The sequence below is a fragment of the Thamnophis elegans genome, chromosome 3 (assembly GCF_009769535.1).
Source record: "Thamnophis elegans isolate rThaEle1 chromosome 3, rThaEle1.pri, whole genome shotgun sequence".
NCBI lineage: Eukaryota > Metazoa > Chordata > Lepidosauria > Squamata > Colubridae > Thamnophis > Thamnophis elegans.
Genome location: NC_045543.1, coordinates 84,476,094 through 84,490,358, shown reverse-complemented (window position 1 = coordinate 84,490,358; position 14,265 = coordinate 84,476,094). Strand labels below are relative to the sequence as shown.

The following is a 14,265-nucleotide window of genomic DNA, read 5'->3' as shown; positions in this document are numbered from 1 at the left end:
TACTGAACTTTAATTTGTAATGGGACCGAAAAGGAAAATTATTAAACAGATGGGGAATAATCCTCTTAAAAGCATTACTTGGTAACACTGAATTTCAATTAAATGAAAATATAAATTAAATGCAGACAAAGTTGTCCTCTTCCCCATTCAGTTTTTAAAATGTGGCTCTGGGTAAGCCACAGAAAAGAGAGTCTGTGCTCTAAAAAGATTGTGCATCCCTGTCTTTCATGTGACAGTTTTTTAAAAGACAATTTTGCACATCCTATTTGGAAATACTTTGAAAGGACAAACAGGCTGAGGAAGACTAGAATAATACTGTGGAAAAGAGTGAAACAATAACTGAACAGACATTTATTAAACAGCTAAATAGCTCACAATGTAATTAAGAAGTAGAAGACAATCTAATCAAATAGAAATTAAAGAGGAAACGTCTCAGACTTCCATATCCTCAACAAACAATCCCCATCTGCAAGATAAAACCACAAAAAGCCACATTTTTCAGGAAGCATGGCTCTAAATCTTCAGCATGCATGAAACAAAAAAAAGGGAATTGAAATGTTTCCCCCCCTTCTGACTTCAAAGTACTGTCCAAATGGAGCTGCAGTGTGGAATTTATTTTAGAGCAGGAGTGTTCAATCTTGGCAACTTTAAGACTTCTGGACTTCAACTCTCAGAATTCCCCAGACAGCCATGCTGGAGTTGAAGTCCAGAAGTCTTCAAATTGCCAAGGTTTAGAGCATTGTGTCCTTGGTAGAAGTCCTGCATGATATAGGCTGGAAGATTAGAAACTTTTGAGATTTCTACGGTACTTATGTATAGAGAATGGGATTATAGAGTTAATAGTATTATTAACATTTGCATTTGCTGGCTCAAAAATGCCTAGGACATAAGATGAACGTTACAGACAGGTCATGGGAAATGTCAACCCCACCTTTCCAGTCTGGCTTCTTATCCCATTACAGGGATGATGAAACTGATGGTGTAACAGATTGGTTTTATCTCCAATTGACCCATCTTCCAACTTAACCTCTGAGATTTTCAGGTAGGACTGGACTGTGTGTCTTTCAAAGTCTGGAAAGACACTGATAATTTCAACAATAAAATTGGCATCCACAATGCTAGCTGGCTAAATGGAAGAAGACCAGCTCTTGAGGTAGATTGTTATGATGAATTCTCATATTATGATGAGTTAAGGATTAGGAACACTAATTTGGCTTGCCCAGCTGTTATGTTGTTGGTGGCACAGTAAAATGAGACTTTCATAAGTAGTTTCTTCACTGAAAAATAAATTAGATATTGTAAATGGTTGGGTAACTGAGAGGAGTTTGGCTGAGAAAAGCAAACAAAGTTAGATCCTACTAGAACCCAGTAATCTCAGTACAGATGTAATAGAGTCAGACTTGAACTGGAATGAACTAAGCTATTTTCTAACAATAAAGCAATCTCATTTTCTAATTGGCTTGCAAACATTTAAAAGAGAAAAGACATAGTTTTCCAAGACATGTACAGCAATGGGCATGCAAACAGCAGAAAAGCTGTACCATGTAATTATAATTGGAATGTTTCTCTTCCACATTTTCACATCTTCAAAACTAAATGAGCACATTTCTCAAGGCAAAGCCAGACAACCTATTGAAAGAGGAACTTGGATTATGACCACTTCTACTTTCCTATGGACTAAAACAATTCAGTAGAAGAAACTAGTGTGTTTAATAAGAACAGCAACAACATTGAACATCTGGCTGACTGTGATGCTTAGATGCTGATAATGGATGATCTATATTTCTGAGCAAGGAAGGGATGAGGCAAGATGAACATTGTGACCCACACATTTATGGCTTCCTGCAGCATGTTATGGGGTCTTCCTTCTCCTTAGCTCTCCAGTTCTGGCTAACATAGCCTGGCACCCTGGCAGGTCTGCACTCTTATCTCTTTGCCTTTCTAAGCTTTCTGTCTGCCACAGGCTAAGTGGAAAGATACCCTGTTCTAGAAAAAAAATTAAAAACCGGTTCTCAGAAATTTGATTGGATTTTGCTGCCCGAGGGAGAATAGCAAATGTCAATTCTTTAAATCAAAATATATAATGTTCAAGGCCAGCCAATATTTTTTTTCCCATATAAACGTCTTACTAGTGCTTCCATGACACTTTGTGGCAGTTACTTCATTTTGCCTAATGATCAGGGGTCCATACGTGAAGAGTTGAATTAGCTATATTATTGCTCATCTTTTACATAAAAATCTTCCCAGACTGACAGTTTGCTTCTGTACCAGACTAGATAAGATTCAACAGCATTCAAGGGGGATAGTAGGTGTCAGGCCTTCCCCTCTTGTGCCTAAGTAAGGATTCCAGACTAATTCCCTACTTGACTTCTCCCCCCTGGATCGGCCAGTCTTTCTCTGACACACTAGTCTTGAATCTGAAGGTTCCCAAAAATGTGTTTTTGGAGTAAAGAATCATAGAGCAAAGAACCTGTCAACTGGTGAAGTGGATGGTATGGCACGCGCATGTATGTATGTATGTATGTATGTATGTATGTATGTATGTATGTATCAGTGGTGGGCTTCAAAATTTTTTAGAACCTCTTCTGTAGGTGTGGCCTGTTTTGTGGGAGTGACTTGCTGGCCATGTGATGGGATGGGAGTGGCTTGGCAGTCATGTGACTGGTTGGGTGTGGCCAACTTGTAAAATGTGGTGAAACTCACTTAACAATGCTCTTGCTTAGCAACCAAAATGTTGGCTCAGAAATTCTGGCATTTGAAGCACACAAGTCTTACAGCCGTCAAGTTACAAGACCCTTGCACCCCTAACTCTTTAGGAAAAACAACCCCGGGGGTGTTCAAACTTGACAGCTTTAAGACCTGTGGACATCAACTCCCAGAATTCCTCCTCCAGTCATGTTGGTTCAGGAACTCTGGCATTTAAGTGGGCAAGTCTTAAAGCTGTCAAGTTACAAGACCCTTGCACCCCTAACCCTTTAGAAAAAAACCCCAGGGGTGTTCAAATGTTGACAGCTTTAAGACTTTAAGGTTTAGATAGGACTCTTAGAGGCGGGCCAGGCGATTGGTGAGCCAGCCAATCAGTGTGTGGCAGGTGGGGCAAGTGTGGTGCGGATGGGCAGGTGGAGGGAGCTGGAACCAGTTCTAAACAGCACAGTAGATTTGTGGAATCTCTTCTATAGAAGAGGTTAGAACTGGCAGGAACTCACCCCTGGTATGTATGCATGCATGCATGCATACATACATCCCTTCATTACCTCCTCCTTGATCTGTCATCTAGTCTCATCACCTTCCCTAAACTCACTTTATATGAGAGGCCTCTAATCTTACCAGGAAGGTGAGCACTTTTGAAATTTTGAGAACACACTACTGTACATTGTAGATCCTTGCACATATGGCCCTCTGGCTGAGTTTGTCCATTCACAAAACAGTTAAAGCCTCAATATTAGGAATTTTATAGGGTGATACACTGGATGTGCAGAGTCCCTTGGCAGCCTAGTGCTTGGCTGCCTACAGAGATAAGTGCAAAGTTTGGTCTGTCCTGCCCTGACTGGTCATCCAATAGCAGGAAAACAACCAGCACTGCTCTCTGGAGTATTTATCAAGCACTTTGCTCTTAGAAGTGGCTGCATCAGTCACCTGTTTCCCTGCAACACGCAACCTTCAAGTTCATTGCATCCTTCTTTCAGAGTCCCCTAAAAGTGAGGCATATTTGCATGGGATGATATTTTCTTGCTATGATTTTTTTCAAATTTCTTCCCAATCTCACTTTCCAATGGCAAGTAAGCCTCTCCTGGGAAGATAATTGCTTAGAAGCTCCAGGAAGCAACAGCTTTTGCAGGCAGTCAAGAACTTATCACTAGCATATCAGAGAAAGACAGGATATGCCTGAATAGCTTGAAGTAGCAAAAGAATAAGGACTCAGCAAGGTGAGACAAACTGTTGGGTCAATTTGGAACAGCTGCCAGGCAGAATATTATTATGCATTTGTCTAACAAATAGCAAAGGCGACATGCCCTTCTATACTGAAAACAGATCTTTATTTGTAAGGCTATGGGAGAACAGGACAGTCTGTGTTCAAAAGCACCCTCTAATTGCACAGTGGTTGAAATGTAAAAAAATAAAAAAAGATTCAAAGTAGGAAAACATGAAACTTGGGGATTGCCTGTTAATGAGTTAGCAATTGGACAGCAGCATGAGTTGCATGCAGCTCCTTTGGTCATATCTTTCCTTGCTAGGGTGAAATGCACTGCATGTTTATTTCATTTGGATGACAAAGCTTGATCTTTGCATGTAAATGAGCAGTTTTTAAACAAATCAATATGTCCATCTGCTCAGCTAGGTGGCCTCAGTGAATGGTCTTGGCACATTGCCACAGAGGAAATAAATGGATGCAGCTCTGAATCTGGTCAAAGGAGATTTTACTTTCTAACCATTTTACTTCTCTTTCTCCTCCTCCTCCTCCTCCTCCTCCTCCTCCTCCTCCTCCTCCTCCTCCTCCTCCTCCTCCTCCTCCTCCTCTTCCTCCTCCTCCTCCTCCTCCTCCTCCTCCTCCTGTCAGTTTTAGAGAGAGGAGGGGGGGCAAAGTCATCCAGTTGGCTTTGTACAGGAGTCAAAGCCACAACAGTTCAGTAGCGACCATTCCAAGTTACAACCGCAGTGAAAAAAGTGACTTATTACCCTTTTTCACATTTGCAGCATCCCCATGATGATGTGATCAAAATTCAGATGCTTGGCAACTGGTTCATATTAATGACAGGTGCAGTGTCCTGGGGGAGGGGGTGTCACATTTTTAGGGTTTTTTCCCCCTTCCAATTTGGCATATATTGCAAGTGATGTACAGGTAGTCCTCAACGTACGACCACAATTGAGCTCCAAATTTATGCTGCAAAGTGACAAATTTGTTAAGTGAGTTTTGCCCCATTTTACGACATTTCTTGCCACGTTTGTTAAGTGAATCACTGCAGGTGTTAAATTGATAACCCCAGTGTTAAGTGGCTTCCCCATTGATCCACAGCCATTATAATTGTAAGTTAGTTGTCAAGCATCCAAATGTTAATCTTGTGACCTTGGGGATGCTGCAATGGTAATAAATCTGAAAAATGGTCATAAGTGCCTATTTTCAGTGCTGTTGTGACTTTGAATGGTCACTAAGTGAATTGTTGTAGGTTGAGAACTACCTGTACTTCAGTCCTTGATCCAGAGTGCTGATGGACAGAAAAGGATTCTGAAATGGTTTTAAACATAAACCTCTACCTTTAAAAAGCTATTGCAGTGAATATGTATTAGGATGAGGAGAATTTCCCACAGCAATTCTACTGGAGCAGCAATTGCTAAGCTGAATCATTTCCTTTCTGTCTCTTAGTATCAGATAGGGTCAGAAGGTTCAGCCTGTTTCCTAGCTACATGCAAAACTCACGTATTTTTATTTATTCATTTAATCAGTAAAAATCAACCCAGGCTACAAAAATCAGGCCTCGCCAAAGGAAGTGGTGAATGATGACTGCATCAGTTTGCGGATTCCAATTACATCATGCATAGAGCTATCCATATCACGAAAAGCCAATGCACAACCAGTGCCAAATTGTTATGGTGGAGATGTCAGACAGACACCATCATGATGTCACAGATCATCCTACAAAATGTGTACAGATAGTCCTCAACCTATAGCCACAATTGAGCCCAGTGTTTCTGTTAAGTGAGGCATTTGTTAAGTGAGTTTTGCCTCAATTTCCCACCTTCCTTCCCACCGTTGTTAAGTGCATCACTGCAAGTGTCAAGTTAGTAACATGGATGTTAAGTGAATCTGGCTTCTCCACTGACTTTGCTTGACAGAAGGTCGCAAAAGGGGATCACATGACCCCAATACATGGCAACTGTCATAAACACGAGTCATTTACTAAGCATCTGAGTTTTGATCATGTGACCATGGGGCTGCTGCAATGGTCATAAGTGTAAAAAACAGTCGTACCTCACTTTTTTCAGTGTGGTTGTAACTTTGAACAGTCACTTAATGAACTATTATAAATTGAGAATTATCTGTAATTATGCAATTATTACAAAATTGTATGACTTTCATCCTTTGTGCAGGACTCCCAATGTGCAAAACATACACGAAAAAAGAAATTTGGGTAGCTCTAGCCTATCAGCCTTTTGAGGGTAGCAAAGCAATTATGTATTAATTGGAAGTTCCAAGATGAGATGAAGGTTAAAGGTATAATTGGATAAGAAGAAGCAGGATGTGTTTGCATCTGAACTTAGACTGTAAATAAAGACTTCAGCTTAAAGTCACTCGTCTACAGGTAGTCCTCAACTTACAACCACAATTGAGCCCAAAACTTTTGTTGTTAAGTGAGACATTTGTTAAGTGAGTTTTGCCCCTTTCACAACCTTTCTTGCCCCAGTTGTTAAGTGAAACACTGCAGTTGATACGTAAGTTAGGAATCTGGTGGCTTCCCCATTGACTCTGTTTGTCAAAAGGTTGCTAAAGGGGATCGCATGACCTTGGGACTCAGCAACAGTCATAAGTGTGAACCATTGCCAAGCATCTGAATTTTGATCACATGGCCATGGGGATGCTACAAAGGTTGTAACTGTGCAAAAGGATCTTAAGTCTCTTTTTTCAGTGCCGTTGTAACTTTGAACGGGCACTAAATGAACTGTTGTAAATCGAGGACTACTCGTAATGACGTAATGTAGTGATAACGCTTGCTCCTCCTTGCAGATCCTCAAGTACCAGGAAGTGCAAGGTGGGTCTGTGAGTTGATGCCTGTGGCCAATTAATACAGGTGAAAAAACAGGTGAGTCTTTCATTGCCTGGACACGGCTGCCCTTTTCCATTACTACTCCTACAGATGGTCCTGATGTAGTGAGAGACTGAACATACAGACTGCAACATCATAGAGCAAGGTTGGTGACAAGGTTTCTCCCACTGATCTACAGTGTTATTGCTGATTTCTGGGCATATATCTTGCTTCAAATTACTTTTCTTGCTTTTTGAAGGTTGTTTTTTTTCCCCAGAAAAAAAGGTAGTTCTTCAGAAGGACGCTGCAGTAAATCTGAAAATGTACATAAATTCTTGCTAGGGCTTTAAAAATTCACAGCAGTTTCACAGGACATAACTCTGTATAACATGTTATGCTACTGTACTTTTTAATTCTGTCTGAAAATTCTAAAATCATTACTATGATTTATTTGGACTCTCCTCCCCCCCCCAAAAAAGATTAATGATTAATCTCCCATCCAAATTACATGGAATAAACACCTTATTTCATTAATTTGATCTCTAGATCATTTCAAATCAGTGGGCAATTTTTTCCAGTGCAGTTAATTTGCAATTTGCAGATAGGTGTGAAAAATGTTTGCAAACATTTGACTAAGATCCTTTCCATCCCAGATTGACCCAGAATTGTTTGAAAGAAGAATTTAGAAATCTGATGCCATCTAATTAAAAAACAAATGCAGTGTGAATTAAGAAGTTATCCTCTATCTAATTTCATTAATTCTTCTAGAACTTTTCTTTTCCGAATAGTCATTGGGATGTTGCAGAAATTGGCTAGATTAGTGTTTTTCAACCTTGGCCACTGGAAGATGTGTGGACTTCAACTCCCAGAATTCCACAGCCAGCTATGCTGGTTTGGGAAATCTGGGAGTTGTAGTCTACTGATCTTCCCATGGCCAAGGTTGAGAATCACTGGAGAAGGTTTCCTGTGATCAGAAACGTAAATGGTGCTCTATATGATAGTCACTTCTTCTAGACTTCACTCCACTTCCCTCTGTAGCATAAAGATGACATCGGTCTTCCAGCCTCTTAGCAAATGTCATCTCCAGTCTATATCCCACTTCCAGTCTTTGTCCAGAAGTGGATGCAGCTTATAGAATTGAGTTAGCCAGATTTGGCTCTGCACTGCAGAGGTCTCCAAATGCAAGGGTCATCTTTGTAGACTTTAGTTCAGCATTCAGTACCATCATACCGGACATTCATCTAACTAAACTAAATCAGCTAGCAGTACTGAACACACTTGTAAGTGGATCACAAGCTTCCTAACAGACAGGAAGCAGCAGATTAAGTTAGGCAAAATTACATCAGATACCTGTACGATTAGCACAGGAGCCCCCCAGGGCTGTGTGCTGTCTCCACTTCTCTCTATATACCAATGACTGCATCTCAAACGATCCATTTGTTAAACTACTGAAGTTTGCAGATGATACAACAGTGATTGGTCTCATTTGATACAATGATGAAACCGGATACAGATGGGAGGTTGAACAACTGGCCTCGTGGTGCGACCGGAACAATCTGGAACTGAACACATTCAAAACTGTAGAAATGGTGGTAGACTTTAGGAGAAACCCTCCTATACTACCACCTCTTACAATACTAGATAACACAGTAGCAACAGTAGAGAGCTTCAAATTTCTAGGTTCTATCATATACCAAGACCTAAAATGGATACCTAACATCAAAAACATCATCAAAAAAGCACAACAAAGAATGTTCTTTCTGCGCCAACTCAGGAAGCTCAAACTGCCCAAAGAGCTGCTGATTCTGTTCTACAGAGGAATTACTGCGTCTGTCATCTGCACCTCCATAACTGTCCCGTTTGGTTCTGCAGCCCAACAAGACAGACACAGACTTTAGAGGATAATCAGAACTGCAGAAAAAAAAAACAATTATTGCCAACCTGCCTTCCATTGAGGACCTGAACACTGCATGAGTCAAAAAGAGGGCCGTGAAAATATTTACAGACCCCTCACATCCTGGACATAAATTGTTTCAACTCCTACCCTCAAAACGACGCTATGGAGCACTGCATACCAAGACAACCAGACACAAGAACAGATTTTTCCTAAACGCCATCACTCTGCTAAACAAATAATTCCCTCACCACTATTCACCTAGGCTGCATTACCATTACTATTAGTGTTTTCGTTCCTATCATCCATCTACTTCCACTTATGACTGCAGGACCGTAACTTTGTTGCTTGTATCCTTATGATTTATATTGATTGTTTCCTGATTGCTTATTTCTACCTTATGACTACCATTAAGTGCTGTTCCTTATGATTCTTGACGAATGTATCTTGTCTTTTTATGTACACTGAGAGCATATGCACCAAAGAGAAATTCCTTGTGTGTCCTATCACACTTGGCCAATAAAGAATTCTATTCTATTTTACTCTATTTTCACATTACTTGTGAATGTGGGACTCTGGGTTAGTCTGCGCAGAAAAAATAAAATGACAGAGTCATCACTGGAATTTATCTATCTCTTTTGTATCTTTATTTTCTGTCTGTTCTCCACCCCTATCTCCTGCTTCTGCTTATTTCTTCCTAGAGAAAAATGTTCAGCAATGCAATCATGCTTAGACTACAAATGTATTTAGGTGGGTTTTTTAAAAACTTTTACTAGCGCCAAGATTTTTGTTTTACTTGCTCAGTGTCACAATAGGGAAAGAGATGACAGAACTGCTACCAACATAACTGACAAGTGTTTGCCTCTCCACCCCAAAGAAACAAGACTCCCCCTTCCAGTATAACATTTATTTATTAAATTTATGTACTGATCATCTCACTGTTAAATGGCACTTGGGTATAATTATTCTCCCAAATCATACTTATTTAAAAAAATAAATTTAAGAAAAGAAAGTCACTCAGGGACATCAATGAATTTTAGGCCTGGGCCTCCTGCCATATTCTTGTAATGTTTTCTCACAGTTTAAGCATTTGGAGTTAACTCACTTTTCAAAGCAACTATTTTCGTTGATGTGACAGTCTGAAGTACTAAAATGGACAGTCTTACTAAAACACATGAAGCTCACCCAATAAGCCTGTGAAATATCATTTAATTTAGAGCTAGTATTTTTGGGCTACAAAAATCTGGATGACAGCTAGACGGCAGCAAAGAATGAATGTTCTGTACCTCTTTGCTGCCACTTAGTGGTCATCTGGAATTTCTAGCCAAATCTGAAAGCCCCATCTAACTAAGGTTGTGAAACTGCCAGATTACATATATTTAAGAGATCACATCGTAATATGTGAAGATTTTTACATCTCATTGTATTTTCACAGGTGATGTAAGAGGACATGTGGATGGCCTTGGGGACAAGGGGAAGAGATGCTGCCGAGGAAACGATCAGATAAGAGATGCAGGAATTCCCAATGGCTTAATGGTCAGAAATAGAAATTTATGAAGGACTAATGGATTAGACATTTTAAAAGTGGTGGTGGAAAGTTTGTACTTTTAGACTTGCAAGATTCTGTTAATGTAGCTTTACAATAGAGTCCTTTTTTCCTATGTGGTTTAACTGGGAGGTCTGATAGATTGGTTTTACCCCTCCCTTTTATTTGATTCTCTGGTTATTGTAATCCATCTGAAAAGGACCTCAGTCTTGAATAAACATTCTCCCTTCATGCTCTGGAAGATGGCTGAATAAACCTGGGAAGAAAATGGATGATGGTGCAGTTTGCAACAAAGGTATCTAGAAAGCTCCATGCATTGATGCCAGAGTTTTATTAAACCTTACTGGTTCTTAGCACTTAGCACTAGCACTTAGACTTATGTATAAGTCTATAAGACTTCACAGTGCTTTACAGCTCTCTGTAAGCAGTTTACACTGTCACCATCAGTGATGGGTTTCAATTTGTTTTACTACCGGTTTGCTTATGCTTCTGCATATATGCAAGGCTGAATCAACCTTGAGCCTGGTGAGATTTGAACTGCCAAATTGCAGGCAGCTGGCAGTCAGCAGAAGTAGGCTGCAGAACTGCATTCTAACCACTGCACCACCATGGTTCTTAATGTGGTTGCAAACCCAGCAACGTGCTGAAAGATGTCCTGGGAAAAATCGATGGTTTGCATCTGATACTTTGCACTTGCCTAGGATGCCCCTAGGCGATTTGTATTTATGGGTATCCTAAATTCAGACTTTGAACAAACCAACATTGCACATAGGGATTAAAGCACAATGCTAGCAATTGCAATCTGGGGCATTTGTTGAATGTTCAAAAAGTGTGCTGAGAGACAATAAACAGCCTGGAACAATCTCTGTTTTCTTTTCTTTTTTGAGATAAGCCTAAATATGTTGAACAAAAGCTCACTCTTGTGTATGATTTGATCAATGAAACATGGACTCATTAGTGTGAAAGATGTATATAAAATTTCCTTGTGCTAATTTGTTTTTGGGTGGATGTTAATATTATTAACCCCTTCTGGCATGGGATGAAAATTGCTTTCTCAAGAGCTCAATATCCCCACCTGCTGGCAGGTTTACACAAGCTATAGACAGCCAATAAAAGACTCCAGGAAAGAAAATGCCCATGTGTTAATTGATTGAAAATATTTTATCCTTTATCGGGTAAATTTTCATGGTATTGCAAAACATGTGAAATGGAAGTTTAAAAAGACAAATACTTTGACCACCATACAAAAGACAATGATAAAACAAAAAGTACCCACCATGGATGATATAATGTTTAAATTGCCAAGGTAATTGTCCTTACCAAGTAATTGAAGTTGATAAAGTAGAGGCAATACTAGATCACAATGACATAAGTGAAAGATGATTTTATGTCACATGGTTCTGAACCAGATGGCAATTGGAGCAAGAGTTGAAAAGGTAAAGGTAAAGTTTCCCCTCACACATATATGCTAGTCATTCCCAGCTCATGGGGGCAGTGCTCATCAGGGACGTGCAGTCACTAGAGGCAGGGGAGGCGGGGCCTCACCAGTCTCCTGAGGAAAAGAAAGAATTTTAAATAATTTTTTAAAAATAATTAAAGCCAGGGTAGTTGCTACCAGATTCAAAGTCACAGTGGCTTGGTGTCTGCTCTCAGTGTTAACTATGGAAGGAGGCGAGAGAACTCGGAGCCTCTTTTGCCTAAGGAATTGTTCGCCTTTTAAAAGTTAAGGCGGAGTTAACAAGCGAACACTTTTATATGCAAAAGAGGCACTGATTCTCCCGCCTCCTGATCGGGGAGCAGCGAATCATGCCTTAAGAGCTTACGTTGAGCACGCTTACGTTGGGCGGAGAAGAGGAGAGTTGAGAGAGTTTCCACAGCTGGAAAAGGTGGATCAGACGGAGGGAGGTTTTTTTTTTCAAATTTATTGTAATTTAATTTGTAATTTGTAAAAAAAAATTTAATTTTTTATTGTGAGGTTTGTGTTTGTGTGTTTTTTTCTTTCTTCACAGCGGTGGGGTCGGAGGAGGCGGGGGCGAGGCGGCGGAGCACGGAAGCGGCAGGGACGTTCTCGCCGCTGTATTTCAACAGGCCAGGCATCTGCATTTATGTCCGCCATAAACGCGAGACACCTGGCCTGTTGGACACAGTGGTGGGGGGGGGAGGAATTGGCTGGGTGGGCTGGCTGGCTGGGGAGGGGAGACCCCTTTAAAGCCCAGCACCAAGCGGGGAGGAGGAGGAGAGCGGTGAGTCCAGGCAGGGAGCAGGTCGGGTGGGGGTGGGTGGGCTGGCTGCAGGCTGGGGCAGCAGGATTGTTCGTATGAGGAGGCGGGAGGAGCAAGGCGGTGGAACGCGACGGCGGCGAGAAGCATCTCAGATGGAGCCAGGACACCCGGAAGGCAAGCCGGCACTTAAAGGCATGCTGAAGTTCCGGCTTGCCTTCCGGGTGTCCCAGCTCCATCTGAAATGCTTCTCGCCGCTGTCGCGCTCCACCGCCTTGCCCCCCCTGCCTCCTCATACATACAATCCTGATGCCCCGGCCTGCAGCCAGCCCAGCACCGAGCAGGGATGAGGAGGAGGAGGAGGAGGAGAAGACCAGTGAGTCCAGGCAGGGAGCAGGTCGGGCGAGGGGTGGATGGGCTGGCTGCAGGATTGTTCATCGGAGGAGGCGGGGGGCAAGGTGGTGGAGCGCGACGGTGGCGAGAAGCAACACCCCCGCCACTGTGTCCGACAGGCATCTCGCGTTTATGTCCACCATAAATGCGAGATGCCTGTCGGACACAGTGCCGGGGACGTTGCTTCTCGCCGCTGCTGCAGTCTTGCCTCACCAACGGTAACCGTCACCGCACGTCACTGGTGCTCATCGTTTCAAAGCTGAAGAGCCAGTGCTGTCCGAAGATGTCTCTGTGGTCATGTGGACAGCATGACTAAATGCCGAAGGAGCATGGAACACTGTTATCTTCCCACCAAAGGTGGTCCCTATTTTTCTACTTGCATTTTTTACGTGCTTTTGAACTGCTAGATTGGGACAAGTAATGGGAGCTCACACTGTTACACAGCACTAGGGATTCGAACCACTGAACTGCCGACTTTTCTAAAGAAGATCTTAAAACATGGGCAGGTTGGAATGGAAAACAGGTTGTTTTTCAATACTGGGCCTATATCTGTTGTGGACCTAACAGCTAGAATTTGTCCCAGGAAGAAATAATCTACCTGGTTAGGGTATTAGAACTGTAGGTGGTATATTAGAACAGTATATTAAAAAGATAGAAAAGGTAAAGGTAATGGTATTCCCTATCCAGTTGAGTCTGACTCTAGTGAGTGGTGCTAATCTCCATTTCTTATCCACAGGAGCATGTGTTGTCTGAAGAAATTTCCATGATGATGTGGCCACCATAACTATATGGTGAGGGGCCCAAAATTCTTTTAGTTTCCTACCAAAGTGGCACCTATTTATCTATTTGCATGCTTTCAAACTACTAGATGGTAGGCACTGAGATTAGTAACGGGAGCTCACCCTGTTGTGTGGCGCTCGGATGTCAAACCCAGGCTGTACATTTTCCAGCTGACAAGCTCTGTGTCTTTAACGGCTGAGCCATCACGCCCCCTAAAAAGATAGAAGATGTCTAAAATTTATCAGATAGTCATTCAATATTTGTTTAAATAGACCCATCTTCTATGTACAGTTCATATGGTTTTGATAAAGAAAGAGTGATTAAGGGCAATAATTTGGATTATTTTGCCTTTTATAAGGATAGGATGCTTTTGATGCCATTGGAGAACATATAAATAATATGCTCTGAAAATTTTCAGGTGGAAATAAACCCCCCTTAAAAATGAAGAGAAATTAACAGGCATTTTTTATAAAAGCTTTTAATATAATTCTCTATCCAGAGGTTTCCTGCTTGATCAGAGAGCTGGACTAGAAGACCTCCAAGGTCTCTTCCAACTCTTATTATTTTGTTATTCTGAAGTGATGGGATGCTGGAGAATGAGATGTTTTTATAGCAATAAAAAAGATGTTCTTTGTGTGATACGCACTTTCTCAAAGGTCACGCTTTTAGTCTTGGTAGATGGGGATAGTTTGT

At 41.4% G+C, this 14,265-nt stretch overlaps 1 long non-coding RNA gene across 1 annotated transcript in view; it reads left to right on the top strand.

The window, feature by feature from the left end:
* Positions 1-10,543, top strand: part of LOC116506582 — a 66,604-nt gene extending 56,061 nt beyond the window's left edge. Inside the window, exons 2-3 of the long non-coding RNA XR_004255047.1 lie at positions 6,722-6,797; positions 10,070-10,543. This is a non-coding gene — a long non-coding RNA (uncharacterized LOC116506582). The remainder of the gene's footprint in view (positions 1-6,721; positions 6,798-10,069) is intronic.
* The last annotated feature ends 3,722 nt before the right edge of the window (positions 10,544-14,265 follow it).